Source organism: Giraffa tippelskirchi, chromosome 11 (genome assembly GCF_054371585.1).
Source record: "Giraffa tippelskirchi isolate mGirTip1 chromosome 11, T2T-mGirTip1v1.2.pri, whole genome shotgun sequence".
In the NCBI taxonomy this organism is placed as follows: domain Eukaryota; kingdom Metazoa; phylum Chordata; class Mammalia; order Artiodactyla; family Giraffidae; genus Giraffa; species Giraffa tippelskirchi.
In genome coordinates, this window is record NC_137285.1 from 45,360,389 (window position 1) to 45,386,529 (window position 26,141).

Here is a 26,141-nt window from a genome sequence, read left to right on the forward strand (position 1 = left end):
GAAAGCTTCAATATTTCAGTTGAGGCTTCTTTGTGGTCCAATTCTCACATCCATACATGACTACTGGAAAAAATATCACCCTTTACACTTACATAAATGTGAATTTTGACAACAGTTTGTCATGTTGCTCCAAGATTTCTTGGGAGGTTTTAATCAGGATTACATTGATTCTGTAGCTCAAATAGTGAAAACATAAATTTCAATAAGAATCCTTCCATGAATATGGTATTTACCTTCACTTATTAAAGTTTTTAATGTCTCCTAATAATGTTTTTTAGTATTTTTTCAGGGGGTTATATACTTGTTCATCTTTTGTTTTTCTTATTTACAGATATGTGAAGCTTTAAAAATGATACTGTAAATGCCACCATTTTCCACTGCAATTTTTAACTGTACATTGTGAGTAATATAGAGATATAATTCATTTTATGTTGATTTTGTATCTAGTTACCTATAAAAAATGCTTATTAATTCTGATATTTCACCTCTAGAATCTTTTTGATGTTCTTTGTATACAACTATCAAAATCAGTAAATAATAAAACTATCAGTAAATACTAAAAATACTATTCCTTCCTTTCTGACCAATTGTCTTTTTTTCTCTTTACTGTCATGTAGATTTAAGGTTCTGATCACCAGTTCCAGTGTGTGTTGGCAGTGATTTCCCCACACCACCAATTGAATTGTGGTGGTGGTTGGTTTAGTCACTAAGTTGTGTCTTGCGACCCCATGGACTATAGCTTGCCAGGCTCCTCTGTCCATGGGATTCTCCAGGCAAGAACACTGGAGTGAGTTTCCATTTCCTTCTACAAATTGAATTGTAGAAGAACTCAACTATACTGATACTACCTCAGATTCCAAAGGCTATCTGCTCCTCCTCCCACTCCCCACTTCAGATGCCAGTGGCAAATCCATATTATCACCTGTATTTCTGACCAACTCTAGATCAGGCTATAGATCAAAGGTTCCAAGGACCTTCTCCTTGAGTTTAATTAATTTGTTGGCTATATAAAAGGGTATAACTCAAGAATAGCTAGATAGTAAAGATGCATAGGTCATGATTTCAGGAAAAGGCATGGAATGTCCATGCCCTCTGAGTATACCACTGTCCCCAAATTCACCAACTGGGATGCCCTCTGAATCTCCATCATTTTGGTTTTCTAAGGAGACTTCATTACACAGGCATGATTGATTGAAAAACTGGCAATCGATAACTGATTCAACCTTTACAACCTTCATCCCCACTCCTTTTCCCTGGAGGTGAGGGGCTGGGAAGGAAAGTATCAATAATCCCAATCTCTTGATACAGCCTCCATATTTAGGTGAGTCCAAGTTACCTCATTAACATAACAAAAACCATCTTTATTGTTCTCCTTACTAGGAGATTAGATTTCAAAGGTTTTAGGAGCTCTGTGCCAAAAATTGGGATGAAGATTAATTATAAATTTCTATTAAGAATCACAATGTCACATTTCAGTAGAATTTTGAATAGAAATAAGTATGGCAATTTAAAAAGTTTTCAATATTTCATGATTAAATTAGTTATTTGCTAAGGATTTTTATATTTATTATATTTTAATATTTATTCTCTATGTTAGTTTAAATTACAAGTGGATTTACTACTTGTTAAATCCTTTTAAAGCATTCATTAAAAACAACATGATTTTTGTTAATCTATTAATGTGATGAATTTCATTGCTATCTACAATTAAACTTTCATTTCTGGAAAAATCTCAACTTTGACAATGTATGTTTTTATATACTGATAAATTTGTTTTGCTAATTTTTAAATTAACTATGAATCTCTATACATAAATATCATTTATATTAATGTCAGTTTTGCTACTAAATTATGGTTTGATAGAATGCATTGAAAGTATTTTTTTTTCTCTTCTATAAAGGAGTTCATGTGATTGAAGTTACTATTTCTTAAATGTTTGTTTGAAATCATGAATAAATCTATATGAGTCTTGAGTTTTATTTATGAGATTTTTAAGAGCTTCAATTTCTTTAATAGTTATTGGATTAGCCATATTATTTTTTTTCTTTGTTAGTTCTGTTTTTCTAGGAAAATCTAATTTTATATAAATTTTAAAATTTATTACTATAAAGTTATATAAACATCTGCTCACAATTTTAATGACTATAGTAGCTGTAGTGATGCCTTTATTTTTTCATAATACTTAATCACTCTTGACAGCAGTTTACATTTTTTTCAGTATTTAAAATGACCAATTTTAGTAGTATAGTAGTCCCCCATTATCCATAGAGAATATGATCTAAGACCTCCAGGGAATTCCTAAAACCACAGATATAGTACCAAACTCTACATACACTATGTTTTTTCCTATACATACATAACTATGATAAAGTTTAATTTATAAATTAGACACTGTAAGATTAACAGTAAAATAGAACAATTATAACAATATATTATAATAAAAATTATGTGAATGTGGTCTCTCTTTTTCTCTCAAAATATCTTGTTGTACAAATGTAATACATTTTACATCTTAACTAAGCACTTACCACACACACTGTGGTTATAGCTTTTCCAGCTATCTTTGTTGGAAGATCCACAGCAACATTAGCACAAATTTATTTTTCCTTCTTCACAATTTCAAATAGAAGGTTCATTTTTACTTCAGATTGTAGCAATCTCAGCATAAGCTATTTTTTTTTTTTAAATCAAACCAAGAGCTTTCACCTTTTCACTTAAAGGAAGCATTCTACAGCTTTTCTTTATGTGAATTGCCAGCATCACTATTTCTGTGCTTTGGGGAAATTATTAAGTAAAATGAAGATTACTTTAATATAAGCACTGCATCCTGTGACAGTCAGTGTTATAACCAGAAGGCTACACAGTGACTAATGGGCAGTATATACTGGATAAAGGCATGATTCACATTGCAACTGGGATGGAGTGGGCTTAGCACAACGATATCATGCTACTTAAAATGGCACACAATTCAAAACTTACAAATTATTTCTGGAATTTTCTATTTAATGTTTCCAGACTGAGGTTGACCACAGGTAATTGAAATTTCAGAAAATAAAACAATGGATAGGAAGACTACTATATTCATTATCTTTGCTATATACTTATCTTCTATTTTATACATTTCTGGTTATAATTTATTATTTTTTCCTCTTTTTTTGTTCCAATTATCATTTGTACTTAAACTTATCCAGCTAGATTCTCCGTATGTGGCTTTTTACACTTTCTTCTTACATGTATTTCAGTTCAGTTCAGTCACTCAGTCGTGCCCGACTCTTTGCGACTCCATGAACCTCAGCACGCCAGGCTGCCCTGTCCATCACCAACTCCCTGAGTCCATCCAAACCAATGTCCATCGAGTCGGTGATGCCATTCAGTCATCTCATCTTCTGTCGTCCCCTTCTCCTCTTGCCCTCAATCTTTCCCAGAATCCGGGTCTTTTCCAATGAGTCAGCTCTTCGCATCAGGTGGCCAAAATATTGGAGTTTCAGCTTCAACATCAGTCCTTCCAACGAACACCCAGGACTTATCTCCTTTAGCATGGACTGGTTGGATCTCCTTGCAGTCCAAGGGACTCGCAAGAGTCTTCTCCAACACCACAGTTCAAAAGCATCAATTATTCGGCACTCTGCTTTATTTATAGTCCAACTCTCACATCCATACATGACCACTGGAAAAACCATAGCCTTGACTAGATGGATCTTTGTTAGCAAAGTAATGTCTCTGCTTTTTAATATGCTATCTAGGTTGGTCATAACGTTCCTTCCAAGGAGTAAACGTCTTTTAATTTCATGGCTGCAGTCACCATCTGCAATGAATTTAGAGCCCCCCAAAATAAAGTCAGCCACTGTTTCCACTATTTCCCCATCTATCTGCCATGAAGTGATGGGACCGGATGCCATGATCTTAGTTTTCTGAATGTTGAGCTTTAAGCCCACTTTTTCACTCTCCATTTTAACTTTCATCAAGAGGTTCTTTAGTTCTTCTTCACTTTCTGCCATAAGGGTGGTGTCATCTGCATATCTGAGGTTATTGATATTTCTCCCAGCAATCTTGATCCCAGCTTATGCTTCCTCCAGCTCACCGTTTCTCATGATGTACTCTGCATATAAGTTAAATAAGCAGGTGACAATATACAGCCTTGATGTACTTGTTTTCCAATTTGGAACCAGTCTGTTGTCCCATGTGCAGTTCTAACTATTGATTTCTGACCTGTATACAGGTTTCTCAAGAGGTAGGTCAGGTGGTCTGGTATTCCCATCTCTTTCAGAATTTTCCACAGTTTATTGTGATCCACACAGTCAAAGGCTTTGGCATAGTCAATAGAGCATAAATAGATGTTTTTCTGGAACTCTCTTGCTTTTTCGATGATCCAGCGGATGCTGGCAATTTGATCGCTGGTTCCTCTGCCTTTTCTAAAACCAGCTTGAACATCTGGAAGTTCACGGTTCACATATTGCTGAATCCTGGCTTGGAGAATTTTGAGCATTACTTTACTAGTGTGTGAGATGAGTGCAACTGTGAGGTAGTTTGAGCATTCTTTGGCATTGTCTTTCTTTGGGATTGGGATGAAAACTGACCTTTTCCCATCCTGTGGCCACTGCTCAGTTTTCCATACTTGCTGGCATATTGAGTGTAGCACTTTCACAGCGTCATCTTTCAGGATTTGAAATAGCTCAACTGGAATTCCATCACGTCCACTAGCTTTTTTTGTAGTGATGCTTCCTAAGGCCCACTTGACTTTACATTCCAGGATGTCTGGCTCTAGGTGAGTGATCACACCATCGTGATTATCTAGGTCATGAAGATCTTTTTTGTACAATTCTTCTGTATATCCTTGCCACCTCATCTTAATATCTTTTGCTTCTGTTAGGTCCATACCACTTCTGTCCTTTATCGAGACCAATTTACATGAAATGTTCCCTTGGTAGCTCTAATTTTCTTGAAGAGATTTCTAGTCTTTCCCACTCTGTTGTTTTCCTCTATTTCTTTACACTGATCACTGAGGAAGGCTTTCTTATCTCTCCTTGCTATTCTTTGGAACTCTACATTCAAATGGGAATATCTTTCCTTTTCTCCTTTGCTTTTCACTTCCTGTCTTTTTACAGCTATTTGTAAGCCCTCCTCAGACAGCCATTTTGCTTTTTTGCATTTCTTTTTCTTTGAGATGGTCTTGATACCTGTCTCCTGTACAATGTCATGAACCTCCATCCAAAGTTCATCAGGTATTCTGTCTATCAGATATAGTCCTTTAAATCTATTTCTCACTTCTACTGTATAATCATAAGGGATTTGATTTAGGGCATACCTGAATGGTCTAGTGGTTTTCCGTACTTTCTTCAATTTCAGTCTGAATTTGGCAATAAGGAGTTCATGATATGATCCACAGCCAGCTCCCGGTCTTGTTTTTGCTGACTGTATAGACCTTTTCCATCTTTGGTTTCAAAGAATATAATCAATCTGATTTCAGTGTCGACCATCTGTTCATGTCCATGTGTAGAGTCTTCTCTTCTGTGGTTGAAAAAGGGTGTTTGCTACGACCAGTGCGTTCTCTTGGCAAAACTCTCTTTACCTTGCTTCATTCTGTACTCCAAGGACAAATTTGCCTGTTATTCCAGGTGTTTCTTGACTTCGTACTTTTGTATTCCAGTCCCCTATAATGAAAAGGACATCTTTTTTGGGTGTTAGTTCTAGAAGGTCTTGTAGGTCTTCATAGAACTGTTCAACTTCAGCTTCTTCGGCTTTACTGGTCGGGGCATAGACTTGAATTACCGTGATACTGAATGGTTTGCCTTGGAAACGAACAGAGATCATTCTGTCGTTTTTGAGATTGCATCCAACTATTTAAGGGCACAAATTTCCTTTAAAGCATAGTTTAATCGCATTTACTAATTGATGTAACTTTTTCTTTGATCTAAGAGATACTTAGAAATGCATAGCTCAATTTATAAACTTTTAAAAAAATTGTCATTTTGCATTTATTCTAGTTCAATTTCACAATGATGTAATGGCATATTCTGTAAGATTTCAATATAAAATTATTAAAATTTACTTTAGATTTGGGAACAATAGAGGAAACATGCTATTGAGCTTAATATTCAGCAATAAGACTTTGAGTGCCAAGAATTAAATATTAATTACAACTCTTATCACTGCAATTATAGTGCTCTCCTTGGATGTTTGAAGTGATGAGAGTAACCCATATTGTCTTTGTCAAAACTAGTTAACTCTGTCATTACAGTGTGAAACTCAGCATAGATATTAAGTAAATAAATCAGGTGACTGCCCCAATAAAACTTTATTTATGGACAGTGCTATTGGAGTTTCATGATTTTTATTTTTCCTAAAGTACTATTACTCTTTCAATATTTTTTAATAGTTTTAATTTATTTTTTAATTGGAGGAAAATTGCCTTAAAATGTTGTGATGCCATTCTGAATTTGTGGGTCATATAAACACAGATGGTTGGCCATATTTGACCCATAGTTTCCAATCTGTCAACCATTAGCTTATTTATCCTTATCTACATTTTTTCTGTTTTGTATCATACTACAAAAGCTGATTTAAAGTTTTATTATGGTTTTTGATGTATCTCTTTCTGTTTTTTCAGATTTACTTCCTACATTTTAAGGTTATATTAAATATACATAAAAATGTAGTAGATTTCTCATATATTCCACTGGGTTAATCCTTTAACATTATTATCTTTAATGCTTTTTGCTTTATGTTGTACTGATCTGGTAGTACTATAGCTAAATCACCTTCCTTTTGGTTAACATTTTAAAGAATATTTTTGTATCCTTTTATCTGTTTATGGAATATTTTTTCTATATTTTTATTTTTAGTCTTTTTGTATTCATATTTCATATTACTTTGTAAGCAGCATGTAGTTGGATTTTTTGTAAAACACATTTTGAAAGTTACTTGAGGTCTTACTCCTTATCATATTGCAATTGAGTAATGGTTTTGCATTTAATGTAAACAATGATATGTTTAAGTAAAGATTTGAATTTACCACCTTACTATTGTTTTCTATTTGCACCACCCATTCTATGTCTCTTTTCTTTTAGTGCCAGCTTTTGTATTATTGAAATATTTTTTCAATCTGTATTCTCTTTTAGTTTGTGAGTGTTATTCTTTTAGTGGTTGTTTCAGAAGTTTTAACAAAAGTCTTTGAATTAGAGGAGTTTAACATAAATTAGTATGGCTTTTACTTCACAGGTAATGTAATTTCATTAGCACCCTTAATATTATCTCTTTAAAGACATCTATTTTGTTTTGCTTTATTCCTCCATCGTTTCTGCTGAACTCATACCTTTAAGTCTTCTTTGTGCTCTGATAAGATACTATGTCCTTTTTGTAATCTGCCTGCTTTTAAGATAGTTTCCCTGTCTTTGGTTGTTTTACAGTATTATTATAATGCATCTAGACATTTTTCTTTGTATTTCTTCTACCTGAGGATTTATTGAGCTTTTTGAATCTTTGGATTAATATTTTTCATCATTTTCAGAGAATTTGGGCAAGTCTCTCTTCTCACATTGCAACTTTAACACATTCTTACTTCTGCCCTTCTGGGTTTCCAAATAAATATTAACACTAACTGCTTTTTATATTAAACTTCTTTTGATTCATATTTTCTATCCATGCCTCCATCTGGAAATTTTTCATCATTATATATTCTAAGATCCTCTTTTCTATTGCTTCCAATATCCTCTTCAGCCTTTTCTTCAACTTTTAATTTTAGGGAATATTTTGTTTTCTAGTTTTAGAAACATCACTTAATTCTTCTAAGTTCAAAGTAAAATTGCTTTGAAATTTGTTCTATTTCTAATTTGTGATTTTTCCTATTATGTTTCTCTAAGACTCTATTTGGGAATTTTAATGTAACTTTTCTTCCTTGGCTTAACTTCTGGTTTTCATCTAACCAGATTCATGTGCCATATTGGTGGTTCTTTCCTTTCTCATTCTCATTTTCTTGGGTACCTACGATTGGACAATGTTTTGAAGTTAATGGTAGAGAAGGTTGGAATCACTTTAATGCACTCTCTCTCAAGAATCATGGTCTTTGAAGTGCTAGCTGCCTCAGTAGTTATGGACACTAAGTTTGGCTCAGATCTATGATGCTGCTAAAAGTCCAGCAAATTTTCTCAGTCTCTTGTATGCTACACTCTGCTCAACCTTTTAGTCACTGATTCCATGCCACATTTAACTGGCAAATACCTTGAGGGAAACTGCCAAAGAATATTGAGCTTCTGTTGGTCTGTTTCCTTACTCTTTGGGACCCTGGTTCCTCTAGTCCTGACTTGCACATGCTTTTTAGTATATTTTTCCATGTTTTTCTACCTGTATTTCTGGGAAAGAATGATACCATCTGTCTCTAGATGTTAAACCAGTGGTTGTACATAAATCTTTAGGGCATTAACTGTACTATTCAACAAACATATTGAACCAATTTACAATTCTCAGTTTCTTTGCATGGTATAAAAAGAAAACTACCTTAAGAGAAATAAAGACAATTTTCAGGCAAGTTTTTAAAGCCCATTCTCTGACCTTACCTTTATAATTCCCAGAAAATTTTATAAACAGTGAAAATATTTTTTTTGATCAAACTTGAGGTCAAAAAATAGAAACTGACCATAAACAGAATCCAGGAGGATATAATAATAAGCCAGTACTGACAGAACTAGCCAAGGAAACTGTTAATTGCCAAAATCTACTTCACAGACTCTGTAGGTATGTTTTCTATAAAACAGACTAGAAATTTATTAGTACCTGTTGGGACTCTTTTGGCAACAAGACTGATTGTAAGTGAGCAAAGACAATCTAGATATCAGTCAGATAGTCCAGACAGTTCTATCTGCAGCTATCCACATGGAAGTGTTTGTTGCTCAGTCATGTCCAACTCTTTGCAACCCCATGGACTGTAACCCACCAGGATCCTCTGTCCACGGGATTTTTCAGGCAAGGTTATTGGAGTGGGCTGCCATTCTCTTCTCCAAGGGATCTTCCCGACCCAGGGATCAAATTCAGGTCTCCTGCATTGCAAGGAGATTCTTTACCATCTCAGCTACCTGCAGCTTACTCCATTTCCTCCTACAGACTTTGGCTCAAATATCATAAAGGCCTAATTTGAGTATTCATAAGAGTCACTGTCACAAAAATTTTATACTTTTAAAGGAGAATATGACAAATAATATGAGGACACAAAACTTTGAGAAAGACAAATGAATAAACAGAAAACAGTAAAAATTTAAAAAAATAAATAAAATTTAAGGACACATGCATGCATATTCTCAGTCTCCCCCTTCTTTACCTTTTATCTTTCTCAAAAATAAAACAAAACAAGGGATCTTTATCCCATGTAATTAAAACAGGAAAACCATAAAAAGACAGTTACATCTAAGCTGTAAGTTAATACAAATTCCTAGGAAGCCAAAATTTAAATGAAGCTCACTGTATAAAATGGGCATTGTTAGAAATAAGGTGACAATTTAAATTCTAACAAAATTTGTCTTGCATTAGTTACATTGAGTTTTTGAATGCAATGCAATATTTTTATCAATCCCTGAGTTTATAAGTGGAATGGCATATTTGACACATAAAAGGATTTAGACTTTGGCTTTTGATTAGGAGTCTACTCAATATGATAGGATGAATCCACTCATGTTCATAATAATATAAACAAATTTTTGCCATTTTCTATCCCTGAGGGACTTGAAGCTTTGTGTAAACTTCAGAAACTTGAGAGATGGCCCTATGATTCATAGCATGCCTCTATTCTTTTGACTACCTTGATTACTGTAAAAAACTGATAAATTTTAATAATTACTATGAAGTTATCATTTTATATATCCAACTGTGCATATCACCCAGATGTCTTCTTATTAGAGCATGCAAATATATCCTTTGGCAAGTGGTTTGCTTTTACTGATTTAGAAATTAACATTTGCAACAGAACACAAATTAAAACAGTAACTTGCTTGCACCTGACAGGAATCACCTCTAGAATACTCTGCCTCTAGGATATACCAGCCTTCTATTTCTGTGCCATAATAGCATTTACAGGAATCTTACCTGATTCATCATTCTGTAGGATGTCATACTATTTCACTATATTGTTAATATCATGTTGACAGAATCTAAAGCTAAACAGTGACGCAAATTAATACACATTGTTTACTACTGCCAATTCTCAGCATAAATCTTATAAAATAGTTAATATTATATTTTTCATTTTATAATAGAGGAGAGTCACAGCACTCTTAATTTGCCCCCAGTCACAGCTAAGGAGGAGCTGAGTGGGATTTAGCCCCAGATACCCTGAAACCAAGCTAGACACTTACTCACTGTGGCTAACTAATAGTGGAAGCATGGTTAGCAAACTCTCTTCATGCCTTGACAAATACACACACAAGGGAAAAAGGAAGATATATTTCTTGAAAATGTAAGTACTCTCAGTGGTCTAGTGATGTGTATTACTTTTCTGTTACTGTGTGACAAATTACTACAAACCCAGAAGCTTAAAACAACACACATATATGATGTAACCATTTCCATGGGTCAGAAGTCTGGGAATGGCTTTTCTGGGTCTTCTGCTTGAAATCTTACCAGGGTGAAATGAAGGTGTCTAGACAGTATGTTATTCTCATCAGAAGCTCAGGGTCCTCTTCCAAACTCACCGGTTTTCAGAAGAAATCATCTCCTTATATATAATTGATGTTCCTGTTTTTTTGCTAGATATTACTGTTATTAGATCCTAGAGGCCACCTGTAGTTCTTTGCCACATGGCCCCCATCAGCAGTTCACAACCTGGCTACTGCTTTCCTTAAGGCTATAAGGAAAACATCTCTCAGACTGTTTCTCTGTATTCAGCCAGAGAAAACTACTTTTAAATGTCTCATCTGATTAGGTTATGCTCACACTTTTGCCACAGAATGACAGTGATATCTCACACTTAGAATTTCTGTCCACAGAAACAACTGAAAATGTTGATGGCAGATCAATACCATGAGGACACACTGATAAGAGTATAATAGCAAGTAGAAGAAGAGATCAATATGGTGAAGTAGGAGGACTTGGAGCTCACCGCCCCCCATGAACACATTAAAAAATACATTTACATAGACACATTTCTATTATACAGTAGAAAACCAACAAGTACCTACTGTATAGCACTGCCCCAGCTGTCTGGTCCAGCACCGAGAAGATGAGTACCCATACCTGTTCTGAAAACCAGTGGAATTAACCTGAGGGTTATAAGAAACCTAGACTCCTCTCACGAAGAGCATGGCACACACTTGCTCACTCCTTAAACAAGGCACAGGAAGCAGACTGAAACTGCACAGGACTCTGTCTGGTTTATAGAGATCCCCCTGACGTGCCCTCTCTGTCTCCACTTGCTCTGTGACACTAGGGTTAGGACTGCCACAGCCAGTAGGAAGGGTCTGTTGTTATGCACAGAGCCAGCTCAGATCTGGAAGCATATCTGAAAGGGGTGTGGTCAGCCACTACTGGTACTTACAGAAACAGCACATCTAGAGTGATCCAGCACACTGACTAGGGCTGGGACTTCCAAAGCCCACATACTGATACACACTGAGTGTCCATTCCAGCCCCTCTTGCACCAGGGCTCTTCTCCTCTGGGTGTGAGGGTTTTAGTAACGGGAGCCAGGAGAGCACACCCTTAGAGCAGAGTCAACTCAGACCCAACCCTCAAGTCTTCTGCACCAGCAGCTTGGGATATACTCCCAGTAGGGTGGTGTCAGTCAGTGAGCAGAGGACAAGCCATGGCTTACACCTGGATCTGGCTCTAGCCCCTCCATCTCCAGCCCCATCTCTTGCCAAGGTGATAACGGCCAGCACATAGTGGAGGAAGAGGTGGCTCCTAAGCATAAGAATCCTGATAAAAGTCTTTGAGCAAATATAGATTATATAGGGATGCTCCCACCCAAAGACACCACTTCAAGACTAGAATAGGTAACTGTCCCACATGATTTAATAGGGACAGGGAAAGTTAAGGCAAATAGGAAGACAGACTAATTTGCTTCAATTGAAAGAATAAGAAAAAGTCCTGAAACAACAACTAATGAAACAGAAATGAAAATTTGATAAATAATGAGTTCAAAGCATTAGAAATAAGAGAAATTGGGGAAAATAAGAGATTAGAATAATTAGAAATTTAAATATTTAGAAATCTAAATATTAAATTAAATATTTAGAAATCTAAACAATTAGAAATTAGGGGAAAGAGTAGGTGAACACAGCAGGAATTAAGAAAAAGAGAGAGAACTGAAAAACAGAAAAATGAACCAATCAGAATTGAAGAAAACAACCACTTGAATGTAGAAGACTAGAAAGCACAAGTCGATCAATGTGAAACATCATATTAACATTTTGAAGAATAAAAACCACACGATCATCTCAAAAGATGCAGAAAAAGGCTTTTGACAAAATTCAATATTCATTTATGATGAAAACTCCACTGCAAGTGGGCACAGAGGCAACGTATCTCAACATAATAAAGGCTATATATGACAAGCTCACAGCTAATGACATACTCAATGGTGAAAAGCTGAAAGCACTTCCTCTAAGGTCAAGAACAAGACAAGGATTTAGAATTTCACAATTTTATTTAATATAGTATTAGAAGTTCTAGCCACAGCAATGAGATAAGAAAAATAAAAATGAATGAAATCAAAATTGAAAAGGAAAACATAAAACTGTCACTGTTTGCAGAAGATATGTAAGATACATAGGATATCCTAAAGATGCTACCAAAAAAAACTGAGCTCATCAATGAAATCAGTAAATTTTCAGGACACAAAATTAGCATACAGAAATCTGTTGCTTTTCTATAAACTAATAATTAACTATTAGAAAGAGAAAGCAAGAAAACAATCCTATTTAAAATCCCCCAAAATTAAATACCTAGCAATAAACTTCATCAAAAAAATGAAAACTATGCACTGAAAACTAAAAAAACACTGCTTAAGGAAGCTGAGGATGATAAAAGAAATGGGAAGGTATTATATCATAGATTGGAAATTATATGACCATACTATCCAAAACAATTTACAGATTTAATGCAATTTCTATCAAAATATCTGTGATGTTTTTCACAGAACTAGAACATATAAACCTAAAACTTACATGGAATCACAAATGACCTTGAATTGCCAAAGTAATCTTGTAAAAACTAACAAAAATGGAGGTAATATGCTCTCTGACTTCAGACTATACTATAAAGCTACAATAGTCGAAATACAGCATTTGGTCAAATGCTACAATAGTCAAAACTGCATTATTTTGGCACACAAACAGACACACAGGTGGACAGAATAGAATAGAGAACCCAGAAATAAATCAAGATACTTATAGTCAACTAATCTATTACAAAGGAGGTAATTATAAACAAAGAGAAAAAGACAATCTCTTCAGTAAGTGGTACTGGGAAAATTGTACAGCTACATGCAAAATGAAATTAAAACATGTTCTCACACCATATACAAAAATAAACTCAAGATGGATTAAAGAGCTAAAATCACTGAGATGGTGTCGTGCCTAGGGTAAAAATCCATGTTGATTACGAGGTAATGGTTTGGTTGGATAACTTGAGGAGAAAGTGATTAAATAATGGGTCACCGAATACAATATGGATGAATATCACAAAGATACTCTTGAACTAAACAAGTCAGGTATGAAAGGGAAGCTGTTATTTGATTCAATTTATATAAGGTTCAAAACCATGCAAAAGCAATCTACAGCAACAGGAATCAAATGGGTTACTACTCTTTTGTTTATAGAGACTAAAAGAAAGCATACTAGGTGTCTTCTAAAATATGTGTAATATTTTATTTCTTGATCTCAGCACTGTCTGTGCAGATGTGTCCAGTTTGTGAAAATGCATTGAGCTGTGCCAAGATGGTCTGTATAGTATCCTAAATGTATGTTATTATTGATTATAAATTCAAATAATTAAATAAATAATTTAATCTGGGAATTTTTTTTTTTCAAGAAACCTATACTTGGAACTCTGGAAATGGCCCCAGAACATGAAAATATATTTTTCCCTAATGTAGAAAAGATACACTAATAATCAGGTATATAAGATAATAGAATTCTTAGGTGTCAGCTAAATGTTTTCCCAGGTAGCTCACAACATGCATAATGAATTCACAGTTAAATATGTACATGATGGCAGGGAGGAACTTTAAAAATATAGTTTTCCTCTTCTCAAGGTGATCTAGCCACAGATACTTATAAATGTGCAATTTCTAGCAAAAATATATAATTATTATTCCTCAATACAGCTAGCCAGCAACAAGGTGGCTTCAAGATATTTACATTAGAATTTTTCCCTGGGTGAGGAATATGGTAAAGAATTTTCTTTAACAGACAGAAATTTATTCAACATGTGGATTTTCTTTTCAGACTAATTGTGCTTGGTCAGGGACCACTAACTTTGGATTACCTAAATGCCTCATAAATTAAAATACTATTCAACATGCACTGCCTCCAATTAAGAATTTTTCCTGAAGTAAAAGAAACAATACATTGATAACCATTAATTTTGCTGCCCCAATGACAGAAGCAATTGATTTTAAAAAATTAACATAGATCCAGCTCTATCTCCAAGAGAGAGACAACATCCCATGAAGTTGGCTTTTCTGCACAATTATCATATATATAACCTAAATTCATGACAATATATCTTGCGCTCCTTTCTTTAGCCACAGTGCTATATCTTTGAACAGATGAATCCACAAAAAAGAGGGTTGAAGGTGGCTTTGGTACTTCTTACTGTTATACATAATATTACACCTCAAAATCTTGCTTTCTGCACTGTAGAATGATGGATTATGGTGTAACAGTTTTATTTATCCATCAAAGCAATATTTCTATAAGCCAAGCTTCTTGACACCTCCAGCGATAGAACAGGGTTCCATTTTTGCTAAAATGATTGACTTGGTTTACAAGATAAAGGGGAGATATTGCTACAGAAACATGGGTAGAATCCAAGGAATAGCTCAGGATGCTTCCAAGCACCAACATGCCTAGTAATAAATGTTAAATAAGACAACATGATAGAATCATAGACCCCTTGGAGGCTCAAACATCAAGGCACAGATGATTTAGTTCAACTCACAAAATAAAGAAATATGAGCTGAGAATATTATGGCCAAAGATAAAATTATATGAAATAGAAATTGGGAAAAAAAAATCATGGATACATTTATTTATCATGGTCATTTGCAGCACTGCTTACTCTATTATATGTATTTCCTTTCTTTCTTTTGCTTCTGTCCACTATTGAGTGTTTAGTACATTGGTTAATTTATTCCATAAATCACAGAACACTGAGATGCTATGATGACAGAACAACAGAAGACACAGACATAACCCAGAGAACACAGGTATCATCTTTAGAAGCAATAGCCAAAAATAACTTTTGGTTTTCTCCTACAGTAAATGAAATAGTTTTCAGTTCTATGTGAGGCAGATACATTATATAAAAGAGGAACATTTCAGGAATTGTATATATAGGTTAGTACTTGCAAATGACTTTGGACAGGTAGGGCAAGTATGATGATTTCTATTGTTTTTGCTTGCCTATTAACCTTTCTCCTAAGAATGGATCCCAGGATAGATAATGTAGACTGACTTCAATCAAATATCTCAAGCCCCTGACACTCAGATAATATTCATTCTTGTGAATATTAATCTATAATGGAGAGGCTAGGATTTATTAACCTACATTATTTTAAGGCTGATCCTGGTGAGAATGCCCTGAACTCCTGTCAATCCCACTGTTGCCTTGATTTGTTTCCTCAGACTGGAATGTTTAGCTTTAGCTACTTGACTCTCCTTTATAAAAATTCTTTATTTATTTAAGTTAGCTGAATCTGAGTCTTTGGTAGTTGTCAATATTGCAACTAAAGAATATAAGAGCTACCAAATTAGAGCAGCATCCACAGAAATTTGAGTTTAGCATTTTTCAACCAAGACTTTTAACAAAAATTAGTTTTCCAAATATTTAGAAAGGCAAAAAGAAAAATCAAGTATACAAGTCTCATTGTAAGTTTTTTTTTTTATGTTTCATCAGAAGATAAATTAAAATTTGATGTTACTGATAGCAGTCATTATGTTGGGGAAATTTTGGTCATGAACACTGAAAACAATTGAAAAGACTGAAATAGACACACAGAGTTTCAGATACAAACTACAATTCTACTACAGTTATTGAGTGAGTAAAAGCTACTTTACTACCAGCTTTCTATTTCCCCAAAGCAGTAGGTAGAAAAGTAAGGTGATTATTTTAATTAAACAGACTAGTGTCAACATGAAAGGATCATTAATATTGCTATGACAGAGGAATGATGGACTACTCTGTGCATAAGAGTACTTATTTAGGAGTAAAGAAAGTCTTTCCAAAGGCCTAGCACAGTTCCAGTCACACAATGGATGCTCGTTAAATATTTTCTGATTGTGTAAATGAAAGAGTTAATACAAATTAAGCCTTATAGGACTTTCTTCGGTGTGACATAATCAAAAATATCTGAAACAAAAAATTTTATTATCTAAGGAAAACAAGATCAAAAGGAAAATTTAAATCTGTAAGACAAGCAATAGTATTGAGAAAATAGTCATAAGCAATTTAAGAGAAAATATCTTAAAGAATACATAATTATATAATATTTTCCCATTTCAGACATTCACTGATAAGCAGGAAGTGTATTTTGTGTTATATTACAAAAAAGAAAAAACTGACAGACATATTGGAAAGTATTGTACGTTCTCTGATGTTCCACCAGTGTCAAAATAAGGAAATGCAAAGTAAGCCAACAATGAGATTGCCATTTTTAAACACTTTTTACAATAAAATCTCAAATGATGATAACTAAAGGACAACATTGTTTTCAAAGAATTTTAAAAATTTAAGAATCCTTTTTCATTCCTTACCCCTAGGTCTCCTCTTCTAAACAGTAGTTAAATTACAATTCATTCTGCCATTCTCTCTAATCTCTACTCTTCTCCAATGCCCACAGCTGCCACTTCAGCTTAGTTTTAACATGGTAGGTACCTGAATTCCCACAATTACCTTCTATTTTGTCCTTCAGGCCCCAGTCTTATTTCCCTTAATACATTCTCTTCATTCAGCCACAAAGCAATTTTGATGATGTCACTCCTCTGTTTAAAACTATTGTTATAGCCATCTCTTTGCCCTTACTTAAAGTCAAATTGATTAATATGTTTTCAAGACACTTCATTTACTTTTATGTTGCTGTTCAATTACTTATCCAACTTCATTTTCCCTTTTCCCTGTCCTTCAACCCCATCTCCCATTCTATAGTTCCAGAATCTAAGCCCAGGCAGCTCAATCTTCCATCTGCCCATGTTCTCACTTACCTCTTAACCTTGGCCTAGGTATTCTCTTTGCAAAATATGCTTCCTTTCTTGTGACTGACCTCCAAGCATCCTAGACATGGACTCAGTTTTCATAGCAATCACTCTATCATTATAGCTAGTTTCCTTAGAAACATATAATTACCCAATTACAGCATTGCACTGCAGACAGGCAGTTGTTTTTTCCTTGAAGTTTGTTCATTTGGGTACCTGAAGTACAACTATACTTGATTATTGAAAAAAATCAGTCAATCAAAATTCATTGAATGTGGAATATTTGGCACAATATTATTAATTCTAGAACCCTATCTAAAATATATAATCCTGAGAGTAGAAAATAAAGGTACATAATATTATTTATAGTAACACTATTCTACAAGTTTAAAGATAGGATATTAGGTAAATGCATTAGGGCAGCACTAGTCACTTGCTATCTGTGTTTACTTTCAAAATTTATTCTCCTGAAAACATTTTTCCCTTTTTACCATCATGGTTTATAAGGAATAGGCCCCTCTCTCAAGGAGTGGACCTTCATCAGCTTAAACTAATCAGCATATCCCATTCTTCTTGAACCAGTAATTAGCTCACAAATTAACTAAGAAGCCATCTAGAGCCAATATAGCTCTGAAAGATAATTACTAGGGCTTCAAAAGAAGCAAAAGTCATTTTCCTTTTCCACTAGACAGGATTGAATGCTGTTATAGTTAAAAGATATGAGGTCTGATACAGAGACATTTTTAATTAAAATTTTAGTAAGATAATTGTAGATCCATATGCATATATAAGAAATAATAGATCCCCTGTGTGTTAGCAATAACAAATTATCATATGCTGGGTGCTTATAAACAAAAAGAAATTTATTTGTCACAGTTCTAAAAGCTGAAGCTCAAGATTACAGTGGCAGCACAGTTGAGTTCTGGTGAGACTCCTCTCTCAGGTTGCAGACTGCCACCTTCTGGTTTTCTCCTCATGTGACAAAGTGCAGAGACAGGAAGCAAGCTCTCTGGTGACTCTTACAAAGCACTAGCCCCATTCACTAGGGCCCCACCCTCATGACCTAATTCTATTACCTCCCCAAACCTCACCTCCTATTACCATCACATGGGGGTTAGAGTTTCAACATACAAATTTGAGGGGGTGGGCACAAACATTCAGTTCATAACACTGCATCCCTTTTATCTAATTTCTCCCAATATCTTACAAAAAGACCATATCACAACCAAGAAATTGACACTGACAGAGTTAAATTACTAATCAGTTCCATTTTACAAAGCTTTTTAACGTCCTTTTATATCACGCCAACTTCCCTCTTATCCAAGTGCTCTGACACCAAGCCTGACCCTTGGCAGCCATTAGCTAAAATGCTCTCCATTTCTATAATTTTGTCAAGCTAAGAATTATATAAATTGAATCATAAAGTTTATAACCTTTTAGACTGGTCTTTCCACAGCATAATTCTGTGAAGATTCACTCAAGTTGCTGCATGTTATCAGTGGTCCATTCATTTTTATTGGTGAATAGTATTCCATGTTATAGATGTACCATAGTTTGTGTTATATATTCATCTGTTAAAGGACATCTGAGGTGGTTCTACTCTATGGCCATTTCGACATATACACACTACTATATATAAAATGGATAACTAGTAAGAACTGACTGTATAGCACAGTGAATTTTATAATACTCAGTAATGACTTGCATGGGAAAGGATTTAAAAAAGAGTGATGTATATCTGATTCACTTTGCTGTACAGCAGAAACTAACACAACATTGTAAATTAAATATATTCCAATAAAAATAAATTTATAATAAACTAAAGCTACTATATATATTCAAATGCAAGCTTCTGGATGAACATAAATTTTTTATTTCTCTGGCATTATGCAAAAAAGTACAATTGCTGATTTTTTATGGTAGTAACATAGTTAGTTTGATTAAGAAATTGCCACACTGTTTTCCAGAGTGGCCGTATCATTTTACACTTCTACCAGCAATGTGTGAATAATCAATTTTCTTTGCACCTTAACAGCATTTAGTATTGACACTATTTTATATTTCAGCCTTTCTGTAAAGGTATCTAGTGCTATCTTACTGAAATTTTAGTTTATGTTTGCCTGTTAGCTTATGATTTTATGCATCTTTTCTTGTGGTTATTTACCATTTATATGTTTTTTAGTGAAATGTCTTCTGCCTATTTTCTATTTGGATTCCTCTTTCATTTTTCTTGCTTGCTTCCTTCCTTTCCTTCATTCTTTTTACTATTGAGTTGAGCATTTTATATTTTCTAGATACTAGTCTTTATTTGGATAAGTAGTTTATGATTTGATATAGGGTCTTCTACAGAGCAGATCATTTAATTTTGATGAAGCACAAATTATCACAATTATTCTTTTTATGAATCACAGTTTTTATATCAAGTCTAAGAACTCTTTACCTACCCCTAGATTCTTAAGTTCCTTTTGTTTTTCCTTTAATTTTTTTCCTAGTTTTATATTTAAGTTTATGATGCAGTTGGAGTTATCCTTTCACATTAGGTAGTCAGGCATCCATTTTAGTCACAAGTCTCCTTTGGAAAGTTGATGAATCAATGGGAGAACTTGTGAATGAGGCTGTCACTACAAAGGATAGTGAAAATATTGCTTGTGCCTAACTATGGTCTTAAGCTAATAATTTTCTTTATATTGCCTTAAACAAGTTAATTTTTGTTTGCTAACCATAAAAGAATTCTAACATGCCAATATTAGTATGAAAAACTTTACAATGGAATCTGGAAGAAATATAAATTAGTAAATAAATTGTTGCTGATGTAAAGAGAAATGCTGGTTTAAGGAAACAAGATGTAATTCTTTATGTAGAATGTCACAACTGTGTAGAAACAAGAAAAACTCCTACATATACTAATAATTAAAAGGAAATAAGTGAAATTATTTGCATGTCATTGATCTTTAGATGATGTTCCTTAATATATAATACTCTTTTAAAAAATATATTATTTCATCTTAGCAGCACATTCTTCTAGTCTTTCAAATATTGAAAAGATGTTCATGAGATAATTGACACAACAGTTACAGTTTTTAAATTATCTTTAAATTTATGTGTCCAAATAATTTATTTCAAATAAAAACCTAAGAAAAGTATCTAATGTGAGTTTAGTATGCATACAAAACATATGATATTCAACTATGCAAAACTACAATATTTATTTCTTTAGAATAAGAACATTTAATATGAACATAAAACTAAATCATGTTAAAAATGTAATGAAAATATTGAAGAAAGATTATTTCTTATTTATTTATATAAATTACTACAAAACAGTAATCAGAATCTTCAATTACTATTCACTAATTTACCATGAGTCATGTAATTTTTTTCCTATAAATGTGCTTCAAAATCTTTTACTCTTTGTTGTTATATTTAGGTATTTGATTCATTTTGAGCTTTTTCTTTTCTTTTTTTTTTTGGTATGTGGGTAAAGTAAAGGTCCAATGTCATTCTTACACACATAAATCCAGTGTAACAGCAACATCAGCTGAAAATACTAACTTTTCCCCATTGGATAGTCATGCTGCTCTTGCCAATATTTACAATAGCTAGGACAGGGAAGCAACCTAGATGTCCATCAACAGATGAATGGATAAGGAAGTTGTGGTACACATACACAATGAGATATTACTCAGCTATAAAGAAGAAGACATTTGAGTCAGTTCTAATGAGGTGGATGGACCCAGAGCCTATTATACAGAGTGAAGTAAATCAGAAAGAGAAAGATAAATACCGTATACTAACACATATATATGGAATCTAGAAAGATGGTACTGATGAATTTATTTGCAAGGCAGCAATGAAGAAACAGACATAGAGAACAGACTTACAGACACAGGGGAGAGGGAAGGAGAGAGTGAGATGTATGGAGAGAGGAACATGGAAACTTACATTACCATATGTAAAATATATAGCCGATGAGAATTTGCTATATGACTCAGGGAACTCAAACAGGGGCTCTGTATCAACCTAGAGGGGTGGGATGGTTAGAGAGATGGGAGGGAGGTTCAAGCGGGAGGGAACATATGTATACTTATGGCTGATTCATGTTGATGTTTGACAGAAAACAACAAAATTTTGTAAACTAATTATCCTCCAATTAAAAAAATAAACAAAAAAACATTTCAGTTGATAATTTTTTAAATTCGTATTTAACCTAAATAAAGTGCCAATTTTAAAATTGTATTAAACTTGTCCATTTAAAAATGATTTTTTAAATCCCCTTCTTCCCTTTCATTTTAATGTATTCTCTACAAATTTAATCTTTTCTCATCTGTAATTTGTGATGCCATCTCTGCTTTCTGCTTTTTGTCTTCTTGTTTGTGAATTTTAATTCTTTAATTAAAGACATGCTTTAAAAATTTAAACAAGTTTTTTCTAGTGTGTAAGCAGTTTTATCAGCTCATACCCTGAAAATGCCAAATGTTTATCATACCTTATTGGAAGACTACAGATATTTTTGACCGTATAACATTTAAACAAAAACACCTTAGTTTAAAAAAAAAAAAAAAGTTTCCTTTTCTGTGATATATAGTAACATACTTTTAAATAAAAAGAGACATTTCATGAATGTCAGCTTTTTCCCAAAAATATCCTGAAAAAACCCAGAATATACTGGCATTATATTTTATTATTGGTACTGGTAGAAATAGGTGACAAAGCAATGTAAAGCGACCTATTTATTATTTTCCTCATTGGATATAATAGCAGTTGTTTTATTCTAACATTATTCAGAACAATCGTTCGTGGAAAGCATCCAGAAAAAAAGTACCAATAGGACACTATTCACAACTAATCCAACATGCATAATTTTCTATTTTTATTTAGTACAATAGATTTAATTTAAGGAAGAATGAATGAATGAAATACTTTGTCTTCTAAATATTTCAAGCTCATAGTCTTAGGGCTTTGAGTATTTTTTTGTTTTTTAAGATGATAAAGTTTCTCCTGAAATGTTCCATAAAGAACACTGTCAGCCAAATTTTTTCCAGAAAGATTTAAGTGTAATAAACTTTTATTGAGAAGAATTTTAAATGTTAAAAAATTCTTAAATCAAAAATGAAAACAAAATGTACAGTAAAATTCTATTCAAATTTAAAGGGTCAGATGTTACCTACAAATTCTGTCGTGTAGGATCCATTAAGTGACATAACATGAGGAAAGGGGCATTTAAGAATATAATCTCAATTTCATAAGTAAAGCAATGAAAGTTTAGAAGATTTTTCATCCCATATAGAGTTAGCTTGGTATAGAAGTAATATCCAAACTTGTATCTGTCCAGTGCTATAGCCTATGATTTGAAAAGCCATACTGTACTTCCCAACAATGCTCACACACATAGGAATTCTATTATCATACTTGACTTAAAAAATCACATCCATCATACTTTATAACTTATTACTATATTATTAAGAGAAACTCAATGGTTAGCAAACAAATTCCAGGAGCATTTAATTATCCTGGAATGTCTACTAGAAAGTCAAAACAAATAAGTAATTAAATGTTTCTAGGAAAAAAATTGAACAGTTAAAGTAAACTCTCTAAGACTGCAATGTCTAGCCAGTGCATGTGGACACAATGCTGGGTCACAGGCAGAGGACCAGCAAGGAAACAGGGTCCTGGCTGGAGGCATCCTCCTATCTAGGCTTTACTTTTTGTTGCTGTACGGAAGGGAAATTGGGATACTTTGTACTGGAGACACCTATGTGGTAGGGAGGACACTCAAAGCCATTTGGGAAACTGGCTATTTACCACAAGGGGTAGGAAATTTTAATACTTTAATAAATGGTATGCTGATATAAAAAGCATGCTGAATCTGTATCATCCTGGTTCTAGGTGTGCTGAGATGCTGAGACACTGACCTGTGCAGCCGGTTGCGGTGGTCAAGAGGGCCAGGTAAGGTAACCTCACTGAACCAGACTAATGTTGTTTTCTACGTCTCTTCTAGTGTCATAAGCTGTGGAGCACTTTTCTAGTAGAGCTATATATCATCCACTTAACTGTTTTCACTTACTTTAAAGAATCATCTTTTAAAATAAAGTAGCATGTTTTCTTATGTTTATCTATATTCGTGGTGTTGTCGCTGTTACTGTTCACTAATAATGTTAACTGGAAAAGAGCCCATTGAGGCAAGAAGTTCAGATTCAAAATCTAGCTTCCATGATAAACTGTATGAATATGGAATATAATCCGAATTTCTTTTAGAGCCACAAGTTGCCTTAGCAGTAAAATTATGAGATGAAAAATTATGAGATGGGAAGAGATTTGTTCATCTAGTTAAGTGTGGAGTCATTGCTAATCTTTAAAATATTCTCTATGAAATAAAAACTTACACACTTGGAAAATATAGCTAAAGGTAAGAGAGGCATCTGAAGAAACTTTTTAAAATCTTACATTGAAAAGTGGCTGCAAATCCATTCTCTACATCTGTGTCTCTAGAGTAACACTGAAATGTACACACTGCATGCTCAGTTGCTTCAGTCATGTCTGACTCTTTGTGACCCTATGGACCCTATAGCCCATGGCTTCTCTGTCCATGGGATTTCCCAAGCAAGAATACTTAAAGAAAAGTGAAGTCACTCAGTCATGTCCAACTCTTTGCAACTCCATGGACTGTAGCCTACCAGGCTCCTCTGTCCATGGGATTTTCCAGGTAAGGATACTGGAGTGGGTTGTCATTTCCTTCTCCAGGAAATCTTCACAACCCAGGGATTGAACCCGGGTCTGCCACGTTGTAGACAGACGCTTTACCTCCTGAGCCACCAGGGAAGTCAAGAACACTGAAGTGGGTTGCTTTTTCCTCCTCCAGCGGGTTTCCCTTATCCAGGGATGGAACCCAGCTGTCTGCTGCATTATAATAGGTGGATTCTTTACAGCTTAGCCACCAGGGAAGCCTAAGTTGTGCCCGACTCTTTGCAACCCCATGGACTGCAGCCCACCAGGCTCCTCTGTCCATGAGATTTTCCAGGCAAGGATACTGGAGTGGGTTGCCATTTCATGTGTAAAGTAGATAGCTAATAAGAAGCTGCCATATAGCACAGGAAATTCAGTTTGGTCTCTGAAACGACCTCAGTTCAGTTAAGTCGCTCAGTCGTGTCCGACTCTTTGCGACCCCATGAACTGCAGCACGCCAGGCCCCCCTGTCCATCACCAACTCCCGGAGTCCACCCAAACCCATGTCCATCGAGTCAGAGGGGTGGAATGGTGGGGAGGGTGGGATAATGACTCAAGAGGGAGTGGATATATTTATACTTAAGGCTGATATATAGTTGTAGGGAAGAAACCAACACAACATTGTAAAGTAATTATCCTCCCATTAAAAAAAAAACCAAAAAACTTTAAAAGTGTCAGGAGGTCAGCTGGATGATATTTGAAGAACAAAATTAAGAAACCAGGATGCTGGAATCAAGCATATCTCACACTTGAATTCAAGTTTGAACACATATTCCCCAGAGCAACAGAATTCATATAATATTTGATTTACTTAGAAATAAACTGATAACAAGGAACACACACCTGTTGCTGTTTGGGCCGACAGTCTAGGCCAGTCGCTTGGCCTGGCTTTCACAGGATGGACGGCTCCCTTGCCCAGGGAAGCAGCCGGCCCTTGCTGTCTCCTTCCTTGCCGCCATGAATCTGGTGGCCCACCCAGGCCAAGCCAGCCCCATGTAGCTGTGCCACCTTCCACTGCGGTCTGCCGCCCCTCTGAGAATGCCGCCTTAGTGACCGGCAGGCCACTGTGTTTGTTCCCATGGTGCAGCGCGGTGCTGGTGCTGCGCACGCGCCGCCTTAAAGCGAACCCTTTGAAGCTGTGGCATTGTTTTTACCTCAGTATAGGGTTCACGGCTCAAGGGTTTTCAAGTCAAAGCACACAACTAAGACAAAGAGCTGGAGAAAGAAGGATTTATTACTTGCAGTAAGTAAGGAGAACACGCGGGATCTTTCCTAAAGCAGTGTCTCCCCGAATAGCAAAATTGTGGATGTTTTAAGCTAAAGGTACGTGCATGTTTGTGAAGGGGCTTGCTGCTGCTGCTGCTGCAGAGTCGCATCAGTCGTGTCCAACTCTGTGCGACCCCATAGACGGCAGCGCACCGGGCTCCTCCGTCCCTGGGATTCTCTAGGCAAGAACACTGGAGTAGGGTGCCATTTCCTTCTCTAGTGCATGAAAGTGAAAGTGAAGTCCCTCAGTCGTGTCCGACTCTTGGCGACCTCATGGACTGTAGCCTACCAGGCTCCTCCGTCCATGGGATTTTCCAGGCAAGAGTACTGGAGTGGGTCGCCACTGTCTTCTCTGGTGAAGGGGCTTGAGGTGAGGAGAATTCGACGCAGAATTGGGACAGAAGTTGACAGAGGTCAAGCTTTAGTCCATTGAGTGAGGAGGGTCAGAAAAGTCTTCACCATTTTCTCTTAAGTTCTGGTTGATCCGGTGGTTGAGAGCTTCAGGGGTTTTAAATTCGGCAAAATATGTCAATAAAGTGTTTCAGGCTTAAACGGAACTGGGGATCCTTACAACTTAATATCTTTGCTATTGTTACTTCTCTTGCCTGATGAAATTATTTTTATTGTTTTCTTAAAATTATTATTGTGGGACCTGTTCAAGGGCAAGCATTGTGTCCGGGTTTGGATCACAAATGTAATTGCTTACCTCTAAAAGGCTTCTCATGTGTCAAAAAACTGTATCTAGTTATTTTCCTATG

At 35.0% G+C, this 26,141-nt stretch overlaps 1 long non-coding RNA gene across 1 annotated transcript in view; it reads right to left on the bottom strand.

Annotated features, from left to right (window-relative positions):
• LOC145527827 (uncharacterized) overlaps window positions 1-25,172 on the bottom strand; it is a 237,979-nt gene extending 212,807 nt beyond the window's left edge. Inside the window, exon 1 of the long non-coding RNA XR_014069904.1 lies at window positions 24,961-25,172. This is a non-coding gene — a long non-coding RNA (uncharacterized LOC145527827). The remainder of the gene's footprint in view (window positions 1-24,960) is intronic.
• Window positions 25,173-26,141: the final 969 nt, after the last annotated feature.